Source organism: Equus caballus, chromosome 7 (assembly GCF_041296265.1).
Source record: "Equus caballus isolate H_3958 breed thoroughbred chromosome 7, TB-T2T, whole genome shotgun sequence".
In the NCBI taxonomy this organism is placed as follows: Eukaryota; Metazoa; Chordata; class Mammalia; order Perissodactyla; family Equidae; genus Equus; species Equus caballus.
This window is the reverse complement of record NC_091690.1, coordinates 41,477,461-41,499,270: the sequence shown is the minus strand read 5'-3', so window position 1 is coordinate 41,499,270 and position 21,810 is coordinate 41,477,461. Positions and strand designations below refer to the sequence as shown.

At 41.7% G+C, this 21,810-nt stretch overlaps 1 protein-coding gene across 12 annotated transcripts in view; it reads left to right on the top strand.

Moving 5' to 3' along the window:
* OPCML (opioid binding protein/cell adhesion molecule like) overlaps window positions 1-21,810 on the top strand; it is a 1,020,600-nt gene that overhangs the window by 773,595 nt on the left and 225,195 nt on the right. The window lies entirely within an intron of this gene.

The following is a 21,810-nucleotide window of genomic DNA, read 5'->3' as shown; positions in this document are numbered from 1 at the left end:
GCATACCTATCATCTTTTTCTTTTTCTTGCAAGTCATTTAATGTGCCATTGAAGCATAATGTGATGTAAATAAAAACTCCTTTAATTAGATCTAAGGCATGTATTAAACTGATAAGGACATCCTATCCAGAATCAGAAAAAATGAGCTCGAGACTTAGCTCTTCAGAGTGACCTTGAAGACATTATTCTGCCTCTACTCCCCAGGCTGCATAATGGGGAATCGTTTTTGAGGATGGTGATGTCAGTGAAAAGTGGAAGAGGTAAATGGCCTCGCACATGCAGGGGAACGGCACCTTCTGGGCACAGAGTCAAAGAGGGGGGCTCATTGTTGGGGCCTCTAGAACAGAAATTAGTGTCTAACGTCTGCTGTGTTGATAATGGGAAGATCTTATTGGGGAGAGATCAAGTTTTGCTTTTACTTATGGCTGATTTAGGTCCCTTACGTGGGTCCTGGCCCAGCAAATTCCCTTCTCTTCCCGGTTGCTCTCTGGAGGAAGGTAATTCCTCCTTAGCATTGCCGTAGGGCTCTGTGAGCACAACTGCACTGCAGAGCTTGGTGCAGGACATGCATTCTCAGCATGCAGGTGCTTAATTAGCATCCCAGAGCTGATCGCTTTCTCTTAACTCAGGTTCTGCTCCTTTAGCAAGTGTTTTAAAGAGGCTGGCCTCTTTTTTACCTTACAAATGCTAAAAAAGAGAGGAAAATATTTTTTTTTTAAAAAAAGGTGATATGTGATGCGCTATCAGTGAGATGTGGGGTTCTCCTCATGGTTCTTCCTCTGGGTAACACGAGCTCCTGTGGCCTTTGTGTCCCTTTTGTCAGTGACACTGTCCACTTAGGTAGAAAGCATCACCAGAACATGAGACTTCTGGGGCAAGTCCTTTAGCTTCAAAACATCATGGACAATCATTTAGCCTCACTCTCTTCTAGTACCTTGTCCTTCAGTTTGGGGAAGGACCCACAGACTGCTAGGCATTCCTGGCTGATGGAATCCCAGTAGTTTGGGAGATTACTCAGCAGCTTCAAGGATCCCCTGTGGTCCCTAAGGTCCCTATGTTCACTAACGCCAGGCTGACCCAATGCTTGCCTGAGAGCAGAGGCCACTGGGTATGGAGAGGGAGGAAACGAGCGGCATTTTGAGGGAAAGCAGGCCGCCTCTGCTGTGAATCCTCCTTGTCAGGGGGTGGCTTGTCAATATCATTGATGGAGCCAGGCACACAATGCCAGAGTGATTCAAGTGGGGGCCTGGCTAATAGGCCCCCAGAGCAGATACTGACCAGTTTCTCTACTGGAATATAAGGAGCTTATCACAGTGTTATCTGTATTGTTGACACTAAGTAAAATAATTCCTTGGAAAACTTCAAAATTAGCATTTAAGAATGAAGAATCGTTACAATTACAGCAGAGGTAGCGCGGCCACTGCTGCCCCCAGCTCCCTCCACCATTCATCTTCTCGCTTGACTGCAGTTAGAGCCGGAGCCTTTGTCTCTTTAAGATTGCTGAACCTGAAATTTGTATTCTGTGGCCCTGAGGGAGGTGTATCAGGCCTGTCTTTATGTGGGCAAAGGGAGCTCCTGCCTACATGGTAGGATAGCTTTTACACCTCTCCAGTGGGCTCATTTCTCCTCCTATTTAGAAGGCAATCCTGCCCATTACTATCATTTCCTTACCCCAGGTGATGCTGATAATTGCCCAGAGAAGATCATTACGAACATATACAGGTTACCTGGGAGGATGTGAGTTAATGAGAGAGACGTACACTGAGGTGGGCATTAGCCTGAGTTGGGGTCATTAGAGCATTCGGAACCCAGCCCTAAGGGGATGGCTTGACCATGGCCGTGTAGCTTCAGGTATAAACCAGAGGGGCACTCCAAATTTACCACAGCTACATGTGAAATTGTAGCTGGTAGACCCGAGCACATTCGGAAATGTTCATGGGTTTATAAAGCATTTTGAATCCACAAAAGAAAGGAAATATTGGAATAATTGAAAACTGAGATAAAATTTTCTCTACTGCTGTGTCTACTAGAGTCTTTCTTTAAGAATGCACCTCTTCTCCAACATCCTTCTCCCCTGCTCGGAACAGTTCCCTAGGATAAGCATCAAATAAGACATGCACTCACAATCATAGAGTGAATTTTGATCACCTAAAGACCAAATTTAAAAAGCAGTGAGAAGATATTTGCAAATCATGTATCCAATAAGGGGTTAATAGTCAAAATGTATAAAGAACTCATACAACTCAATATCAAAAAAACAAATATTTAGTTAAAAAATGGGCAGAGGACCTGAATAGACATTTTTCCAGAGAATATATACAGATGGCCAATAGACACATGAAAAGATGCTCAACATCACTCATCATCAGGGAGATGCAAATCAAAACCACAAAGAGATATCAGCTCACACCTGTTAGGATGGCTGTTATCAAAAAGACAAAAAATAACATGAATTGCCTAAGATGTGGGGGAAAGGGAACACTTGTGTACTGTTGGTAGGAATGTAAATTCGTGCACTCACTATGGAAAACAGTATGGAGGTTCCTCAAAAAATTAAAAATAGAACTACCACACCATCCAGCAATTCCATTTCTGGATATTTATCCAAAGAAGCTAAAATCACTAATGTGAAAAGATATATGTACCCCTGTGATCACTGCAGCATTATTTACAATAGCCAAGATTTGGAAGCAACCTATGTGTCCCTGGATAAAGAAGATGATATATGAATATATATTTATATATATCTAGTTGAATATTACTCAGCCATAAAAAAGAATGGAATCTTGCCATTTGCAGCAAATGGATGGACCTTGATGGTATTATGCTAAGTGAAATAAGCCAAACAGAGAAAGACAAATACTGTATGATTTCACTCATATGTGGAATCTAAAAAACAAACAAACAAACGAATAAAACAAATAAAAAAAAACAGACTCGTAGTCACCAGAGGGGAGGGGGGTCTGCAGGTGGGCAGAATGGGTAAAGGGGATCAACAGGTACAAACTTCCAGCTATAAAATAAATAAGTCATGGGAATGTAATGTGCAGCATGGGGAATGTAGTCAGTAATATTGTATCAACCTTTTAGGGTGACAGGTAGTAACTAGACTTATTGTGGTGATCTTTTTCTAATGTATATACATATATGTCGAATCACTCTGTGTACACCCAAAACTAATATACTATTTTATGTCAATTATACTTCAATAAAAAAAGCAACGAGGATATATCCTTAATAATACCCTCCTTAAGCACACCCCCACCTTTTTAAATAACAGCTTTATTGAAATATAGTTCATAGACCATAAAATTCACCCTTTTTTTTTGGAAGATTAGCCCTGAGCTAACTACTGCCAATCCTCCTCTTTTTACTGAGGAAGACTGGCCCTGAGCTAACATCTGTGCCCATCTTCCTCTACTTTATATGTGGGACGCCTGCCACAGCATCGCTTGACAAGTGGTGCATCGGTCTGCACCCGGGATCTGAACCAGCGAACCCTGGGCCGCTGAAGCAGAACGTGTAAACTTAACCGCTGCAACAGCCCACAATTCACCCATTTAAAATGTACATTTTAATGCTTTTCAGTATATTCAAAGAATTGTGCAACTATGGACACAATTTTAGAACATTTTCAATACCCCCCAAAATTAACACACCATGTCTATTATCAGTCACTGCCTGTTTCTCCCAACCTTCCCTCCCAACCCTAAGCAACCTATAAACTATTTTCTGTCTCTATAGATTTACCTACTATGAGCATTTCCTATTTAAAAAAAGTCATGAAATAGGTGATCTTTTGAGACTAGCTTATTTCACTTAGCATAGTGTTTTCACCATCATCCTTGTTAGAGTATGTATCAGTACTTTTTTATTATTTAGCCATTTTTTTATGGTTGAATAATATTGCATTGTATTACATTAATGGACATTTGGGTTGTTTCTACTTTTTCTTTATGATGAAATAATGCTTCTCGTGTACAAGTAGTTGTGTGGACAGATGTCTTCATTTCTCTTGGGCACATACCTAGTAGAATTGCTGTGTCATATGGTAACTCATCCTTAACCTTCTGAGGAATTGCCACACTGTTTTCCAAAGCAGCTGCCTCATTGTACATTCCCACCAGTGATGCGTGAGGGTTCCAATTTCTCCATGTCTTTGATGACACTTGTTATCTATCTATTTATTTATTTAAATTAATAGCCCCACTGTTATGTATGAAGTGGTATCTCATTATGGTTTTGCTTTGCATTTCTCTCATGACTAATGATGTCTAGCTTCATTTCGTGTGGCTATTGGCTGTTAATATATCTTCCTTGGAGAAATATCTCTTTTAGGTCATTTTTTAAAATTGGGTTTGTCTATTTGTTGAGTTGTAAGAGCTCTGTGTGTATTCGAGAAACAAGTCACTTATCAGATATATGATTTACGAATATTTTCTCTGTGGGTTTTCTTTTGACCATCTTGATTGTGTTCTTTGAAGTACAAAAGTTTTTAATTTTGATGAAGGCCAATTTATCTATCTATTTTTTCAGTTGTTGCTTGTACTTTTGGAGTCATGTGTAAGAAACGCTTGCCTAATCCAAGGTCACAAGGTTTTACACAAATGTTTTCTTCTAAGAGTTTTATAACTTTAAATCTTACATTTAGGTCATCAATCCAATTTGAGTTAATTTTTGTATAAGCTGTGAGATAGAAGCCCAACTTCATTCAGTTGCATGTGGCTGTCCAGATGTTCCAGCATCATTTGTTGAAAAGACTGTTCTTTCTTCATTCAGTTGTCTTGGCATTCTTGTCAAAAATAAATTGACTGTAAATGTGAGAGTTTATATCTGAATTCTCAGTTCTATTTCATTGACCTATAATATTTATCCTTATGCCAATACTATACCATCTTGATTACCATAGCATTGTGGTAAGTTTTGAAATTGAGAAATGTGAGGCCTCCAACTTTTTTCAAGATTATTTGGCTATTTTGGATCCCTTGCATTTCTGTATGAATTTCAGTATTGGCTTTTCAATTTCTGCAAAGAAGCCAGCTGGAATTTTGATAAGAATTCAATTGAATCTGTAGCTCAATTTGGGCACTATTGCCATCTTAACAATATTAAATCTTCCAGTCCATGAATACTGGACATTCTTCTGTTTATTTAGGTCTTCTTTAATTTCTTTTAACAAAATTTTAGTTTTTAGAGTATAAGTTTTACGCTTATTTTGTTAAATTTAGTTTAAAATATTTTATTCTTTTTGGTGCTATTATAAATAGAATTTTCTTCTTTTTTTTCCCCATCCTTTTTCTCCCCAAATCCCACCAGTACATAGTTGTATATTTTAATTGTGGGTCCTTCTAGTTGTGGCATGTGAGATGCTGCCTCAGGATGGCCTGATGAGCGGTGCCATGTCCGTGCCCAGGATCCAAACTGGTAAAACCCTGGGCCGCCGAAGCGGAGTGCACGAACTTAATCACTCAGCCACAGGGCTGGCCCCCTAAAACTGTCTTCTTAATTTCATTTTCAGATGATTTTTCTTGCTAGTGTATTGAAATGCAGTTGATTTTTCTATATTGATCTTGTATTCTCAAATCTAGCTGAACTTTATTCATTCTAATAGTTTTTCAGTGCAATCCTCAGAGTTGTCTTTATACAGTATTATGTCATCTGTAGACAGATAGTTCTAATTCTTCTTTTCCAATCAGGATACCTTATATCATTTTCTTGTATAATTTCCCTGGCTACAACCTTACAACCTTCAATGTAATGTTGAATAGAAGTGTTCGAGCATTTCTTTTATCTGGAATGTACTTAACTACACAACTAAACATTATATTGGGAATGGGGAGAGCAGTTAGAGGTATATATAATGTGTGTTTGTGTGTGTGTGTGTGTCTGTGTAGCTCTAAGCTTTTTGTAAATTGTCAGCATGAAATTTTTCATATATGAAGCTAAGTTATGTTTTGTCTACATATACAGAAGAGCATTGACAGAAAGCACATGTGTGTGCTGTCTTATGTTTAGGCTGGCAAAAATTAAACCATTAAACTTTACCTTCTAGTTGCTTCCTAATGTGACTTACCTTTCAAGTCTGGCCTTTCTTGTTGGAGGGTGTTGTTTTAACCACACATAGAAACTGACCTATGAAAAGTAGCTTATTTGAAGATGCTAAGTGGAAAGCTTAACCTCAAAATGAGATAACGTATAGTGAATAATATAATTTTCTTCATTTTTATGTTGGATTACCATGGAAAAGAAGCACTGGATTTATTTGTGTTACAAGGGGAAGAGCTGGGACCAGTGGGTGGACATTAGAGAGGCAGATTGCAACTCACTGTAAGAAGGTCTTTGAAAACTTCAACTATTCCACATTAGAATGAACTCCTCATTGGTTTAATAAACTGCTTTTCATAAGCTTCTAGAATTACCTATATAAAGTGAAAAATTTTACTCAGAAGTATTGTGATCCCAAGAATTTAATAAACTTTAATGAAAAAAGCAGCCATTATCACCTCTCAAAATTACTAAAAGGTGTCTTTGAAATTAATTTAATTTTATAAGACAAGGGCCACCCCACCTTGAGTCTCTTGGAGTGTACACATGCATTTGGGGTGACATTTCCATTTTGTCAAGAGATCAGCAACTCAAACTGGCCTATTTTCCATTTAAAAAATACAAAACAAAATAACTGTGATTATTCACTGAGGCTATCCCCCTGCCAAAACAGTTCAGCCTTGAATGATGGTGCCAGGTTTCCTCCCACGCCATCTGGTGGGCCTGGCTTAGCTTCCTGCAAATTCAAATGCTTCCTGTTTCTGATGCTTTTGAATTTCCGCTCCCTAGGTGGTCCTTCCACCCACAGCAAAATTACAAGCCTCTCTAGCTATCTCTGCTGCTGCTCTCCCTCTCTGCTCTGACAGTAAGCTTTCTCTTTCAGATTTACAACAATAAAATCTCTTCAGAGGTGAATGTGATGCCTAGAGGAGAATGTAATGTACTTTGCCTTTGTTCTTAATTAGATTCCTTCAAGGGAAAACCTCTTGGCCTGGTTTGTTATCTAACTTAGTCAGAGCTTGTCTGCTTTATCTGAACACTTTGAAGAAGTCTCTTCACCCACGTACCGCCTGTATGCTTACAATATAGATTTTCATAATACTGGTCAATTGGAAAAGGGTAGAAAGTGGGCAGCACAGAAGAAGGAATTCCTTAGGGTTAATTGCTAATAGTTGAGAGATAGGGAGGAAGGGAGGGCGAAGAAGGGAGGGAGACTGGTGGAGGGAGGGAAAGAGGAGACCAGGAAGGAAGGAAGGAAAGAAGAAAGGAAGGAAGGAAGGATGGGGTAGGGTGAAGCTTGACAGAACTGCAGACACCACTACCCTTTGGTCTCATGCTGTCTAGTTACTGTTCAATTTTTGACCCTGACTCTGCTTCTGGGAAAATTTAAGATCGCTGTTTTGACAAGTCATCACAAGGTGAATACGAGTGGAAAATTCTCCTTGTAGAGTTCTAAGTGGGTAGTGGCAAGTGTCCCTTCCTGTTTGAAAAATACTTCTCAATATCCAATGGCCACAGCAGAATGAGGTTTTTCCCTAAACCTCTAAGGATCCTCCCCCATTTAAAACAGGGCTCCTCTTACTTCCTGTAGTCTCCATTGGAGCTAATAATCATGCATTTAGTTAATTAGCTAAAGATTGTCTCTTGTTCATCAGGGGTGTCTAGGACTCTTGCTCAGGTTCTTGATTCTTGCTGCTTACAAAGTACTTTTGGCTGGTTTCTACCCTGGGTGTTGAGAACAGTCATATGTACATTTTCATATGTTCAATGTCCCCTCACCCCTATTTCTCTTTGGTCTATTTCTCCCAATATGCTCCACTATCTCATCATCATCTCTGGCACCATCATCATCATCATCATCATCCATTCCCAGGCTTTGTTTTGTTCATGAGCCTCAGTTTTGAGCCTTGTCTGTGTTCTCTAAAGTCAAGCTAAAGGGGTGAGTAGGCAATTAGCTGTCCCCAGTGCAAGGCGCCATTCATCAGGGAATAGGGGCAAGTTCTTGTGCAAAACATAACACCTAAGGTTAATAACATTAACCTTTTTGTTAATAGGTATGAATTATTAGAAGTATTAACAGGAAAAATGACAATTAAGACTTTTTATTTTCCAAAACTTGGCAAGTGAAGGCCAAGAAACAGCAAAATCTCCTGTTTCTTGAAGGAGTGAAAGCGACGGCCCCAGACTCTCTCATTCCCCGTGTCCATTTCCCTTAGCATGACGGTAAACTCTTGGTGAGGGTTTTCAGAATGTCTCAGTAGGTTTCATCCTAAACGTGAACAAATAACAGTAACTGTAAGACCTAATAGGAAGCAGTGAAGTCCAGGCTGAGTGTCGTCTCCTTCAGGATGCTGGGTCTCCTGTTAGAGAGGGATCAGGGTTACTGTGAACGTGGAGGGTGGAGGATCCTAGAGGGGCGTTGTTGGTTTGGAAACAATTCTCACCGTCCTCATTACCTCCTGAGGATGGCTGCAGAAAGCAAAGCGGAGGTCTCACTGTGCTCCTGAGGTTGCTGCAAGTGACTGAAGCTGCAAGAACATAAGAAATATGTCATAAACAGCTTCAGCTTTGTGGGGAACTGCACACACAGAGCAAGGGGGGAGGTGGAAGCGTCTGGTTTAAGCCTCTTTGTTCCAAGATCCCCAACTACTTCAGTCCTTAATGAGAGGAGGAGATGGGTCTTTGGAAGCGCTTTAGATTGAGTGTTTATAGGAACCCAGATGCACCAGTTGTCTCCCTTATGTATTACTGCCCTGATTCTTCAGTGTACAAGATAAATAATTTACCGGAAAGCTCATGTAAGTGTCTCTTTATTATCCATTATAATGCACTGAGACAGGAGTAATTCTGCACTCTGCTGGAATCCCCTGGGGCTTAGTTTACCCAGACTCCGCTTGCTTCCCCACAGTTAGTCTGAAGGAAAGGCAATCTCTTCCCTGGACATGTGGCCTAACTAGGACTTGTGCTAGTCAAGGTGTGTGCGGGAAAAGGAAAGTGGGAGGCCTGGGACTGACGACAGCAAGGACAGTGTGAGGTCAAGTGTTAAGAGCAAGACAGCATATCTGTTGGGTGCCAGGTAATGAAGTGCGACAAAGGAATTGTCAAAGCATAGCAGGAGTCGGTAGTCACTGTGCGCTCAGGAAGTGCATAGTTATTTTCAGTATTCACCTGAGTGGAGCACAATTAAGAAGGTGCATCCATTAGCTGAAAAGTATGAAGTAAATTATACATTTTTCAGCCAATCTAAAGATTTACTCTTTTTCTTTTTTTTTTAATCTTCCTTTCTTTTTTTCCCCCTCCCTAACCCCCTCTTGCTTTCTCTGTCCATTTATTTATTTAAAATCCATTATAAGGAAACTTGGCCTTCCCCAGTCATGATGAATAATTGGGTTTTCATGGCATACCTTCTCAAACCCTGTGAGTAACAGGTTTCTATGAAAGACCCTCCTCCATGGAGAGCACCCTCAGCTCCGCCTGTCTGAATGTTCTGCACACGTTTGGAGAACTGTTGCATACATGTTTCTGCCCTTCACTCAATGCATGAGTCAAATGAGGAAGGCTGGAGAAATTCAGGTCAGACTTCCTGTTCTTTTGGTTCCTTCTGAGCAATCCAGAGAGTCCTGGGAGCAAAGAATACCTCCGTCCTCTCAGGCTGGCAACCTGTAGCCCAGAACTCTAGATGATATAAATTAAAAGTAGCAACTCTCTGGGGCTGAACTGGCAACATTTGCACAAGTTAACCCTGTGACTTTATTGCCCCCAGGGAACATCTCTCTCTGAGCCTCTCATGGCCCAAGGAAAAAGTTTGCCTGCTGCCTATTTTATTTTTTTAAGGGGAGATAGTTCGCATAATCTATATAAAATAAGCCACTATTCTGGAAAAGATGATTGGTTTATTAAAAATATATAACGTATATTTTTAAACGGGCTGAATTGACATTCTACAGGCGAAGTGCTTGAAGAACGGAGAGGCGCTGGGAAGGCATCACTTCCCGTCCCTCCTCCTCCATCTGTCCTGCCCGGCTGTCTGTCTAATGAGGGTGTTATTTTTAAAAACTCAAATAAGGTTTTGTTCGGATATTCAGGATGGCACAAGATGAATCCAAGCACTCATTGGCCTCTTCGCTGGCCGTGAAGCCGCAAGCCCTGGAGCACACACAGTCTCTATTTCCAGACACGACACTGCATGGTCTGTGGGTTGGGATCCAAGGAGGTGGGGTCCCTGCTTGATTTTCCAAACCTTGTGACCGGTGCGTGAGCACCTTGAAGAGCGGAATTAAGGGAAGGTCAAAACTATTGCAGTGCGTCGGGGGTCATTGTTCTTTAGTTTTGAGTAATTACAGAAATATAATAGCAAATATTTATTGACATCTACTATGCTCTCAGAACAGTGATAATAGTATTGAAAGGATTATTTTTTTTAATATTTACCAGAATCCATGATCTTTTTCAATATTATTTCCATTTTATAAATGAGAGAACTGATGCTCACAAAGGATCAGTTTAGTAAATTACAGACCTCTGACTGGAACTCATCCACCTCTTATTAAAATATTTATCCTCCTAACCAGTATATTACACAAAAATTCTGTAGATATGATAAAAGCCAGTAAATTTTTAGCATATTTTTTGGTTTCATAAATAAATCAGTCCTTTAGCAGTTTCTAATAAGTTTCACCTGAAGCCAAAAGGAGACAAGCTTGTTTATGCACAATTCTGGAGAAAGAAGAATGACCTTGGAGCTTTTGCCTGACTTTGGGATTCCATGATCCCTTACATTATATGTGGGAAGGTATTTGCAGGGAAATCCGTGGGCTGTAATTTCTGCACTGCCAGAGTCTTTGCTCCCACGATACTCATGCTGGGAGCCTGTGGCTGACTTGCTCCATTCTTCAAAAAGATATCAAGCTCCCCAGACTCTCTGCTTTTAATTTAAAATTTTAATTTATACTTTTCCATGGATGATACTGAGACAGACATGGCTGTGAGTAAATATGTCAGGATAATCTATTGAATGGAATTAAAATGGTATGTGCTTGGGAAACATTTTAATTTCCTCTTGCTGATTTCTTTGCCAACTATAATGAACAAATTGAGAGGCTGAGTTTTAAAGCTGTTCAGGATTTGGGGGAAGGAACAGTGGACTGGGAGCCAGGCGACAAATAAATAACATGAATTGTTCTGTGTGGCTTCTCAAGGCGTCCCTGTCTAGCCACAGGACAGCTTCTGAAACAACTGTCTATGACAAGTAGGCAGGTGTGAGAGTGAATGCCCTCATTGCCTTTTACAACTCCACATGGAATTCCACACCATTGGCAAGGACCCGAGGGGCAAGGAGTATGGGGCTGGATGATGGGAAAGGAGAAACTTTTATCATTCTTATTTTAATAGACAATTTTCTTCTTTACCCAAGGGCTCGTTGCTTCTGAAATGACTTTGCCTTATGCTGTAGCCCTACCTTTTAAGACAAAATTGCAAAGGAAGAAAGTGGAAAAGAGGAGGCATTCCAAAGCCATGTGGTGATTCCAAACATGAGATGACCATCCACCAATGGCTTGTCCAGTGCATTGTTCTTTGGAGAGACCCTTTGCTGAAATCCGTGTTTGTCCTTCGTCTACCCTAAGATGCACCTTACCACTGCCTCTGAAAATTGCATCAACACCTAATGGTGTCTCCTTGGGTTGGGAGTGAGGCCCTTAGAATAATTTTCCCTCTTCTTTGGTGTCCTGCAGCATCTGTGCAGTAAATGTCTCTTAAAGGATTTGAACGTATCGCTCTGAAGCTGCTGGCCTGAAGTAATCCATTCAACTGTGATCCTATTCCCGTTACCCCATTGCTTTTGTACCCTTCAGCACTTCCACAGTTTGCATTTGATTTCAGTAATCTCTCAATCTGCTTGAGAATGGAATGTTCTGGGTATCAGATTCTTCTACACTGAGGGTTGCTCTTTTTATACAGTGAAGCTGCCCAAGACAAGGACACCACTGCATAAGCCATCGCAGCCTGTGGGCCAAGTGAATTCTCTTTCAGGTGTACACAGTCATACTGATTGATCTCTCAATTATGTATTTTTAGAAATACAGCATTTTACCAATGAACGGTCATCAATCTACAAACCAGCCCATCAACCACTGTGTCAACACACTGTGAAGGAGGCCTGACAAAAATACAAAGTTAAAGTTGTCTCAGTGGGTTTAGCTGAGAAAATAAAACTTAAAGGGAAGTGAGATCCTACTGCAGAACACTACCTAGGTCAAGTGCAGAATGCTTCTGAAGAGTGAGAAATTTGGGGGAGTGGAAGGAAATTTTATTAGAAGTGGAAGAATCTATAGGTAGACTGGAAAAGCACTGCATCAATTTGCCAAGTAATACTAAAAATGTAAATCTCGTGTTATTTCTGATCTCTTAGCTAGCACAATAACTCGTCTTGAAGTTGGGCTCAAACAACCCTAAATCAAATTCTATTCTTTATATATTTGGAAATACAGAAAGAGAAGGCTTCAGAACTCCTTGGAAAACGATAAGCAAATGGATTCAGTATCACTGGGTTGAACCGACAAACACTCCAAGATAACGGTGGTTGAATTATATTTTTCCCAATGAAGCAACAGAGCTCCCTGACAATGGGGATAGGGCAGACTCTGTCTAAAGGTTTGCTGTCTGCTGGGTGCAGTTCTGACTTGTACATGCGTTACTTCGTTCAGCCTTGGAATAGCATTGAATAATGCTCTGAGGTAAATATGTTTTTACGTCACAGATGGGGAAATGGAGGTTCAGAGAGGCTAGAGGAAATGCCTGTCTGTGGGTGTCAGTAAGCAGGGGAGCCCTCGTCTGTCTGACGCCATGGTCGTCTCCGTAGAATCACAGTATACTATCAGCATAATGCTCAATTTACACGTTATCAGTGAAGCTCATAAAGAACTTTTGATTCCCATCGTTCTCAATACTGTCAAGATCCGCCTGGATGATCCATCTGACCTGGAAGTTAGTTTAAGCCCTCATTGACAAGGGCCACCACTGCATGGCCACTATGTATTCCTACTTTCCAATATGTGCAGTCTCTTTCATTCCAGCTCATTTGCACAGAGACCTCATTAAGCCTTCCGGTACATCGAACCCACCAGCTTCTCTCTACCCATCAGCCCCTCCTACCTTCACTTCTCCTTTTACTCAATTATTTTTCAATTCCTTTAATCCTTGGCTTCTTCGCTCTTGTTCATTGGCATACTCCAACACTGGATGAACCTAACCATCCATGTTCTCTATGCCTGCAGCTGAGCAGTGCTGGAGAATATCCTCAAAGCTGGCAGAGTATTGTCACTATAAATCCTTGGCAAGCAATACAAATGGGACCTCAGTGCTGCCTGTGAATCCTAGGATACTTCCCCAGTAATTTTGCTCTTATTTTCTGCAACAGCTATTTCACTTTTTCTTGTATCCACCTTCTCCTCTCTCCTACTCTCCCCTTTACCTTCAACTGATAACTTTGCCCTCTACTTTCGAGAAAATAGAAACCATCACTCAGTGGCCTCCTTGCTTTCCCTTAGCCAGATTCACAAACCTATCTGTGTTTCTAGTATTTTTTTCTTCTCTTGTTATACAACAGTTGAAGCATCCTTCCATCATGTGCCTTCAATAGCCTACTTTTTCACCCTCGCCATTTTTCCTGTGAGGTATCCCCTTTCTCCTGTATCATCAGTAGCTCCCATTCAATAAGACCAGTATCATTAGTATATACATATTGGAATGTAAGAAACTGGCCATTGTCTTATTCACAGTTGCTTCTCTAGTGTTTAAAACTGGGCTACTCAAAGTGGAGTCCCCAGCATATCAACATCATTACAGAGCTTGTTATAAATGCAGAATTTTGGTCCCCACCTAGACATAGTGAATTAACAAGATGCAGAGGTAATTTGTGGGCATATAAAAGTTTGAAAAGTCCTAGCACCCGGTAGATATTCAGTAAATAATTTTAAAATGAATAAATAAATTCTTAAGTGTTTCCAATCTTAGAATAAACAAACTAAAACAAAACGAAAACCCTCTGGACAGCCCAATGCCCTTTCTGGCTCCTATTTTTCTTCCCACCTTTGCTGCCAACATTCTTGAAAGTGTTGGCTGCAAATATTGTCATCAGCACTTCACTCCTCATTCACTGCTTCCCCCTTTCTTTTGCTCTGGCTCCCTACCCCTTTCCTAAACCGCAGACCCTCTTGTTACATGACTGTTGTCTTATGGCTGCAGGGATACAGTAGTCTCTTCACTGGTCCTTCTGCTTGTTGTCCTGCTATAGTTTGTTCTCCAAAGAAAGCCCAGCATATTCTTGCAAAAAGCGTAATTTGGGGGCCGGCTCCATGGCCGAGTGGTTAAGTTCGCACGCTCAGCTGTGGTGGCCCAGGGTTTGGATCCTGGGTGTGGACATGGCACCGCTCGTCAGGCCATGTTGAGGCGGCGTCCCACATCCCGCAACTAGAAGGACCTGCAGTTAAGATATACAACTATGTACCGGGGTGGCGGTGGGGGGGGCGGGGCGGGGAAGAAAGCACACACACATAAAAAAAGCATAATTTGTATCATGACGTGCCTCTCTTAAACCTATTCAAGGATTCCCCATTATACCTAGAATAAAATGCAGACTTTTCCTTGCACCACCCCAGCCTGGAATCTACCCGTTTCCCCATCTGCCATTCTTGGACCACTCTGGCTTCCATTCTGTTCTACCTGAGTCAGTCTTTGTCCCAGGCCCAGCACATCTGCCCTGGCCTCTATCTAAAATACTCTCTGTAACCAACACATGTGCCTGGTGTTCTGTCTCAGTTTCAACCTTAAATTGTCATTTCTTCAGAAAGCCCTGTCTCTAGACTGCCTATCTGAGTAGGGCTTCCCATGCTGTCTCCTACACGTGACTGTCCTAGTGGTCACCTCAGTTCAGTTTGTAGCAGTATACAGGTAGTAAAGCAGTTTGTTGATTGCATATTGCTGCCATAAATCTGAAAGTACCGTGAGGGTAGAGACAGTGATTTTTCTGCTCAACATCTTGTCATTAGGACCCAGTAGAGTGTCTGGCACTTAATAAAGTCTGGCACTTAATAAACTGGTGCTTAATAAATATTTGTTAAGTGAATGGGTAAATTTACACTTTTTATGATGTCCATGAAAGTGATAGGGTATCTTTTATCTCTTGTGTTCTATCATTCGCCTAAGATCATAAGAATCTTGAAGGCAGGCACAGTCTCTTACGAGGGCGTGGATTGCTCTCTTTATTTTGGCCTTGCCTCTGTCTCCTTGGGAAACTAATAAAGTTGCTTTCCTAACGCAACCTGTGAATTTACAGGGACTTGAAGTCTGGGAAGGAGGAGCCCAATCGTTCCTTATTTTGTTCAGAGCTCTTTCTCTTGCCTTTCTCCCTACCCTTTCTTTTCATAATTATGTTTAGCACCCTGTGCTTTACCTTCTGTTGCCATGCGAGGAGTTCCCCCTCTCTCCTCCCACAGCCGTGCAGTTTAACCCCTCTTTCATGGTTGTGAGCAATTTCCACCTCTTTGCAGGGCCATCTTTCCACATAAATCACTCCTTTCATGGTCCTTCATCGTGTCAGGTGCTCTGTTCTGAACTGCCTTCAGCCTGGCTGCGTCACGTGGGCGGCGAGAATGCGGAGCTGCTCTCTGTGTTCAGGTAGAGGCCTCGCTGTGCTCTGGGGATGGGAAGTTCCCCTTGCCTGCTGCGGGCCCCGTGAGCACTGTTCTGATGGACTCATAGATCATTGGTCATGGCTGAAACCACAGCACATCATCACCCTGAAGCTGATTTTCTGCTTCAAGTGGCACCGTGTTCAGGAGACTCTGCACCTTCCTTGGTTTTGTTTCAAATACGTTCTTTCCTCCTGGGCCTTCATCCTGCATGCATTTGTATAGGTTTTCTCCTTTTCTCTGGGTAGCCCCCCCTCCCACCTACACATACGCACACGCACACAAGCACACGCTCCCTTACTGTGTATTAATGTTAGTGCCCACTCCAGCTGCTGTTAGTGTGACTCCGCCTTCCAATTAAGAGCAATCTTCAGATGTCATGTATCTGGCAGCCTTCGAACTCAATCTCTTGCACTACGGAAATAATCTCATCCAGACCCTCTGTGCGCAGCTGGCATCCCCGCCCTGACTTCTGCAGAGCCACTCGTGGATATTCTCCACCAACACCCTATCAGCAAATATTAGCTCTAGCAGAGTGATTGCTCTCACTGCATTTCGACTATCTGATTCATAAGGTTTTCCCTTCCATATTGTAGGGTCCTTGTTGATGCTCGAGGGTTAGCTGTGTTTGTAACTCAGGAAATAACTGAGTAGTTAAAGCTTCCCAGGAGAACAGCGTTGTGCAGTTTCGAATACCTTGGGAAGGGATCTAAAAATATTTCATTTTGGCTTGCCTCCTCTCTTTTCCTTTAAAAATTCATTTATTATTTGTCGTTAAATTCTCTAAACCAAGATCTTCTTCCTCTCCTTTTTCAAACTGGCAATATTAATAGATTTTGATACGTGTAAGGTTCTTAGCTGAAATTCAGTTAACTCAATTTGTGAAAAAATGCAAAGGACAAAACAAAAGCAAAAAACAAACTAATATTGTGCATGAATTTAAAAAGGAAGTTCAAAGAAATGCATTTGGGGCTTTATCTTTCAACCCCATCACCTTTGTCAGCATTTCTTTCATTGAGAACTCTCTAGAAGGCTGTTTTATTTATTTTTTATTCACTTATTTTTTTGTGTGTGGAAGATTAGCTCTGAGCTAACATCTGTTGCCAATCTTCCTCTATTTTATGTGGGACGCCACCACAGCGTGGCTTGATGAGCGGTGCTTGATCTACACCTGGGATCCCTGGGCCACCGAAGTGAAGCCTGTGAACTTAATCACTATGCTACCAGGCCAGCCCCCCAGAAGGTCCTTTTAAAGGAAGGGAGCCGGGTGGGCAGAGACAAGGTTCTCAGGGATTCCTAGTGGTAGTATTATTTTTAAAATTTTATATACATAAAATTGTAAAACTAGGTATAAATTTTTTTTTTTCCTTTTTTTAAAGATTGACACCTGAGCTAACAACTGTGGCCAATCTTTTTTTTTTTTCCTACTTTATCTCCCCAAATCCCCCCTGGTACATAGTTGTATATCTTAGTTGCAGATCCTTCCAGTTGTGGCATATGGGATGCTGCCTCAACGTGGCCTGACGAGCGGTGCCATGTCCACACCCAGGATCCAAACCAGTGAAACCCTGGGCCGCCGCAGCAGAGCGCGCGAACTTAACCATTCGGCCACGGGGCCGGCCCCTAAATTTCTTAACTTTATACCCTTAGATGACTCTAAAACTAAAACCATAAATCATACACATATATAACCACTAGAGTTAAAATCCACAACTTTAACGGAAAAGGTGATTTTTTATTAAAATTAATTCCAAGTTGCAATGTGAATATGGTACTGACGGCTGTCAGAACATCACTTTTGACTCCAGCTTGTGCCATGACGACCAAGTTCTCCTCCACACTGGTCCAGTCCCACTTTTGGGAACCTTGGCTGTCATGGTGGACCTGGCCTCATTCAACCTTCCTGGGCAGGAATACATTGCTGACTCAGTGAGTCCCCCTCTGTATTTTTCTCATTAGCCTGAAACAAGGAAAAAAGTACTCTTTCATGCCGTTGTAATAATAAACACAAATTGGAACACTTAAATCTAATTGTGGTCATACCACCTCAAGAATATGTGTACATTGTATCTTCCCAGAGTATTATAAAAATGAAAACACTAATTTAAAAAGTACAAGTAGAGAAGCCATGGACCTTGTGTGTGTGTGTGTGTGTGTGTGTGTGTGTGTATGTAACTCACAGAGAGACATAAGCATACATATATCTCTAAGGACATCTACTTCACCTTATGTGCGTTCTTTTCTTTTTTAATGCTTTTTTTTTTTTTTTGCTGGGAAAGATTTACCCTTAGCTAACAACGTTTGCCACTCTTCTGCTGTCTTTTTTTTTCCTCCCCAAAGCCCCAGTAGATAGTTGCGTATTCCAGTTTATTCTAGTTGTAAGTCCTTCTAGTTCTGTTATGTGAGCTGCTGCCACACCATGGCTGCTGACAGATGAGTCGTGTGGTTCTGTACCTGGGAACTGAACCAGGGCTGCCAAAACAGAGTGCACTGAACTTTAACCAGTAGGCCGTCAGGGCTGGCCCTGTGGGTTCTTTTTTTCCAGCTTTATTGAGATGTAATTGACATATAACATTGTATAAGTTTAAGGTGTAAAACGTTGATTTGATGCATTCATTTATTGCAAAATAATTGCCAGTATAGCATAAGCTAACACCTCCATCCCATCCCATTTAGAAATGCTAAAAAAGAATTAGCATTTCTTTTTTATGGTGAAAACATTTCAGATCTACTCTCACAGCAATTTTCAAGTATTTAGTACAGTATAATTAGCTACGCTATTCTGTGGCTTCTTTTGATGCCAGTTTGAAAAACATTGTTTTCCATCTTTTCATTATTATAAATGTGTATTGATCTCCTTCCTACTAGATGCCAGGTGGACTGTAGGAGGTGCTAGGATACAAAATGAAGACCCCCCACGTGGTTCCTATCCATGTGGTATTTACAGTCTAACAAATAAGTGTGTAAATAGTTAAGTCCAATGTTGTAAATTCTGTGAAGAAGTCCGGGGTCTTTGATGTTAACATTGCATTACAAAGAAAGCGGAGGTTTAGAAGGATGAGCTTGTATTAGACATTAAACTCTGTTTACCACTGTCTACTCATTGAGGCAGAGAGGCACGTAATGTATTTTATATGTTGTATATGTTCTATCCCAATAACAAAAGTGGAAATATAAAGACTTTTTCTGGTAACTGCAGTGTCTCAAAATGCCAGTTGTCAATTCTTTGAACACTAACATGTATAAAGTTATCCATGTAGGAGAGGCACTGTTTGTTAGGCTGGCTTAGAAGCCTTGTTCTCCAGCTACCAGATTATCTAAATGTCCCTGCAGCTATCAGTGCAAGTAAGTGAGGGGTGGCATTTGCTTTCAAATTAGACATGATTTTCAGATATGTATTGCATTGTGTTCAGATTTAAGATTGTAAAAACTTCAACATCTAGCATGCAGGCCACAGAGACATCTCCCAACCACTCTGTCTTAAACATGTCCCCAGACCCCCTGGCACTCTCCATTCCTTACCCTGCTTTATTTCTCACCCCTTATCATTTTCTGAAACTAATATACTTATCTCTTTACCTGCTTTCTTTGTCTCACTGGACATAACTTTAAGAGGCATGATTTGCCCAGATTTTCAGCTCCTGGAACATTCTCTAGTACATATTAGACACTCATGAAGTACCTGTTGTGTGAATCATGGCACTTTTTAATTTTGTATTTTCAGAAGCAAAATACAGAAATAAAAACAAATGTAACGAACACAAACAAAAAAATTAAAGTTGGCCAATTTCACTTTTTAGGAAGATTTTATCATTTTCATAAATTCCAACCTGTCTCTGGTTTCTTTAAGGCAGTGGTTCTCTGCCTTAAATTCGCTAGAAATACAAATTCAGCCGGTCTCCAACCCACTGAACCAGAAGCTCTGAGGAGTCGGGCTCAGCAATTTTTTTTAGAAAGGTCTCTAAGTGATTCCAAGGCACATTAATGTTTGAAAACTACTGCTTTAAGGCCTGGGTTTCCCCTAACTGCACCTGCTCCTCTGAAAACAAAGCCCATCTTCCATGTTTGGTGGAGTTGGAAACAATGCTTTGCCTGCAAGATCTCTTCTTTTCTTTTCTTTTTTTTTTTTTTTTTGAGGAAGATTAGCCCTGAGCTAACATCTGCTGCCAATCCTCCTCTTTTTGTTGAGGAAGACTGGCCCTGAGCTAACATCCGTGCCCATCTTCCTCTACTTTATATGTGGGATGCCTACCACAGCATGGCTTGACAAGTAGTGCGTAGGTCCACACCTAGGATCTGAACCAGCAAACCCTGGGCCGCCAGAGTGGAGCATGCAAACTTAACTTCTGTGCCACCAGGCTGGCCCCTGCAAGATCTCTTTGTGGCATCTCTTGCCTCTTTCTGATTCTAATTTCTGCCTCTTCTGTTCCCACACAGCTAGCGGGGCTTAAGGATGTTCAAAAGTCACTTTGAAATATCCTTCCTGTTCTCTTAAGCTATTTTGCCTCCTATGAGAAAATTCAATAAGCACCATAAATCTGAGGGAAACTGATTGAATAATGTCAGCCAGCTCGTGCTGACCTTATTACTTGAATTCTCAAGCCACAAGCACTTTTGTTTTGAGGAGAAGACCACAGCCCTTAAGTCCAGGACCTCGGGCACCAGGCTGCCTAAGTGCGGATTCCGGTCTCGGATGATAACAGCTCTGGAACTTCAGGAGTCCTGGACTGCTCTGTGCCTGTCTCCTCATCTGTAAAATGGAGATCGTAATAGAGCATATCTCAAAAGGCGGTTGTGAGGATAGAGTGATTTGATATGTGGAACGTTCTCAAACTGCACCAGGCACAGAATAAGCACTGTTAGATGTTAATTGTGATAGATTTGTAATGGATTCTGTCTTATCATGGACCAGTAGGTAGGGTTAGTTTGGAATGTAAGGATTTTAAATACCTGAAAGAGATTTCAAGAAGTCAGAAAGCTGTCAGTAATGTTGCTGGACTTTCCTCTTGCGTCTCCCTGATTTAGGATAACAACTTCTCCTCTATGTGCTGCCTGTTGAGGAAAGTTGAGAACATCGCCGTACACAGCAGGGAAGGAGCCAGGTGTGGAGGAGCACTTAGGCCTTAGGGTCCTTCCCTGAGCTCTTCTTCCTGCAGTTCAGAAGACAGTGAAAGAGTCTGTTGTAATGGAAGAAAGCAAAAAGCCTTGCAACTACACTTCTTCTGAAGTGCAGAAACATTATGAGGAAAATCACTGTCCTCAACCAACATCATCGTTCTCCCACAGTCATCACTCACGAGGTCCTAGGACTGCACAGACTCAGTGACCCGGCTCTGCCCCACCCCCCCGACCTCCAGAGAGAGAGATTGACCCAGTTATTCCTCTCTATTTGCCCTCTGTGCCCACTCCTGAAGCCCAGGTTTGAGAGCAGGTGAACTGGGCGCTGCCCATCTACCTGGGGTACATCTACCCCAGGGGTGCACGAGGCAGTCCCAGGGCTGTGTGGCAGGGCACTGAGAGTGCTCCGGCCCTGGAGGGTAGATTTGGACTGACGTACTTCAAAGTCAGCTCCTACTAGACCCCATGGTAATTTGAGCTGGTTGCATGCACCCCAACCTGCATTTGTGGGTCTTACACAAGGGGAGTGATAGTTTTAAGGTAATACTTTCCAAGATCTCAAATTTCCTAAAATCAGCTGCCTGAGAAAGTGCCTGAGATTGAATTAAAATTCTGGCTCTCCTCCCTGACTGCTCCACTTTACTAATTGTCCAGGAGAGAATTTTCCTTCACTCTCTTTGTCACCTGCACCACCCACCTGCTCTCAGAGGACCGCTCTTGAAGGAGAGTCCCACCAAAGCACAGCAGAGAGGCAATGAAGGCCACAGCACATTATGTCACCAGTGACAAGTTCATGGCAAAGCTGGGGCCATCTCCATCTTGGAATTAGAAGTCAGAGAAGGAGATGTTTTCTACAGTGGGCAGTGTGATCTGGCATATTAAAATAAACAGTATTTCAATTTCCCGGCCTTCCTGAGTGTATTGGGTTAAACAAGATGCTTGTAAGTGAAAGAGTAGC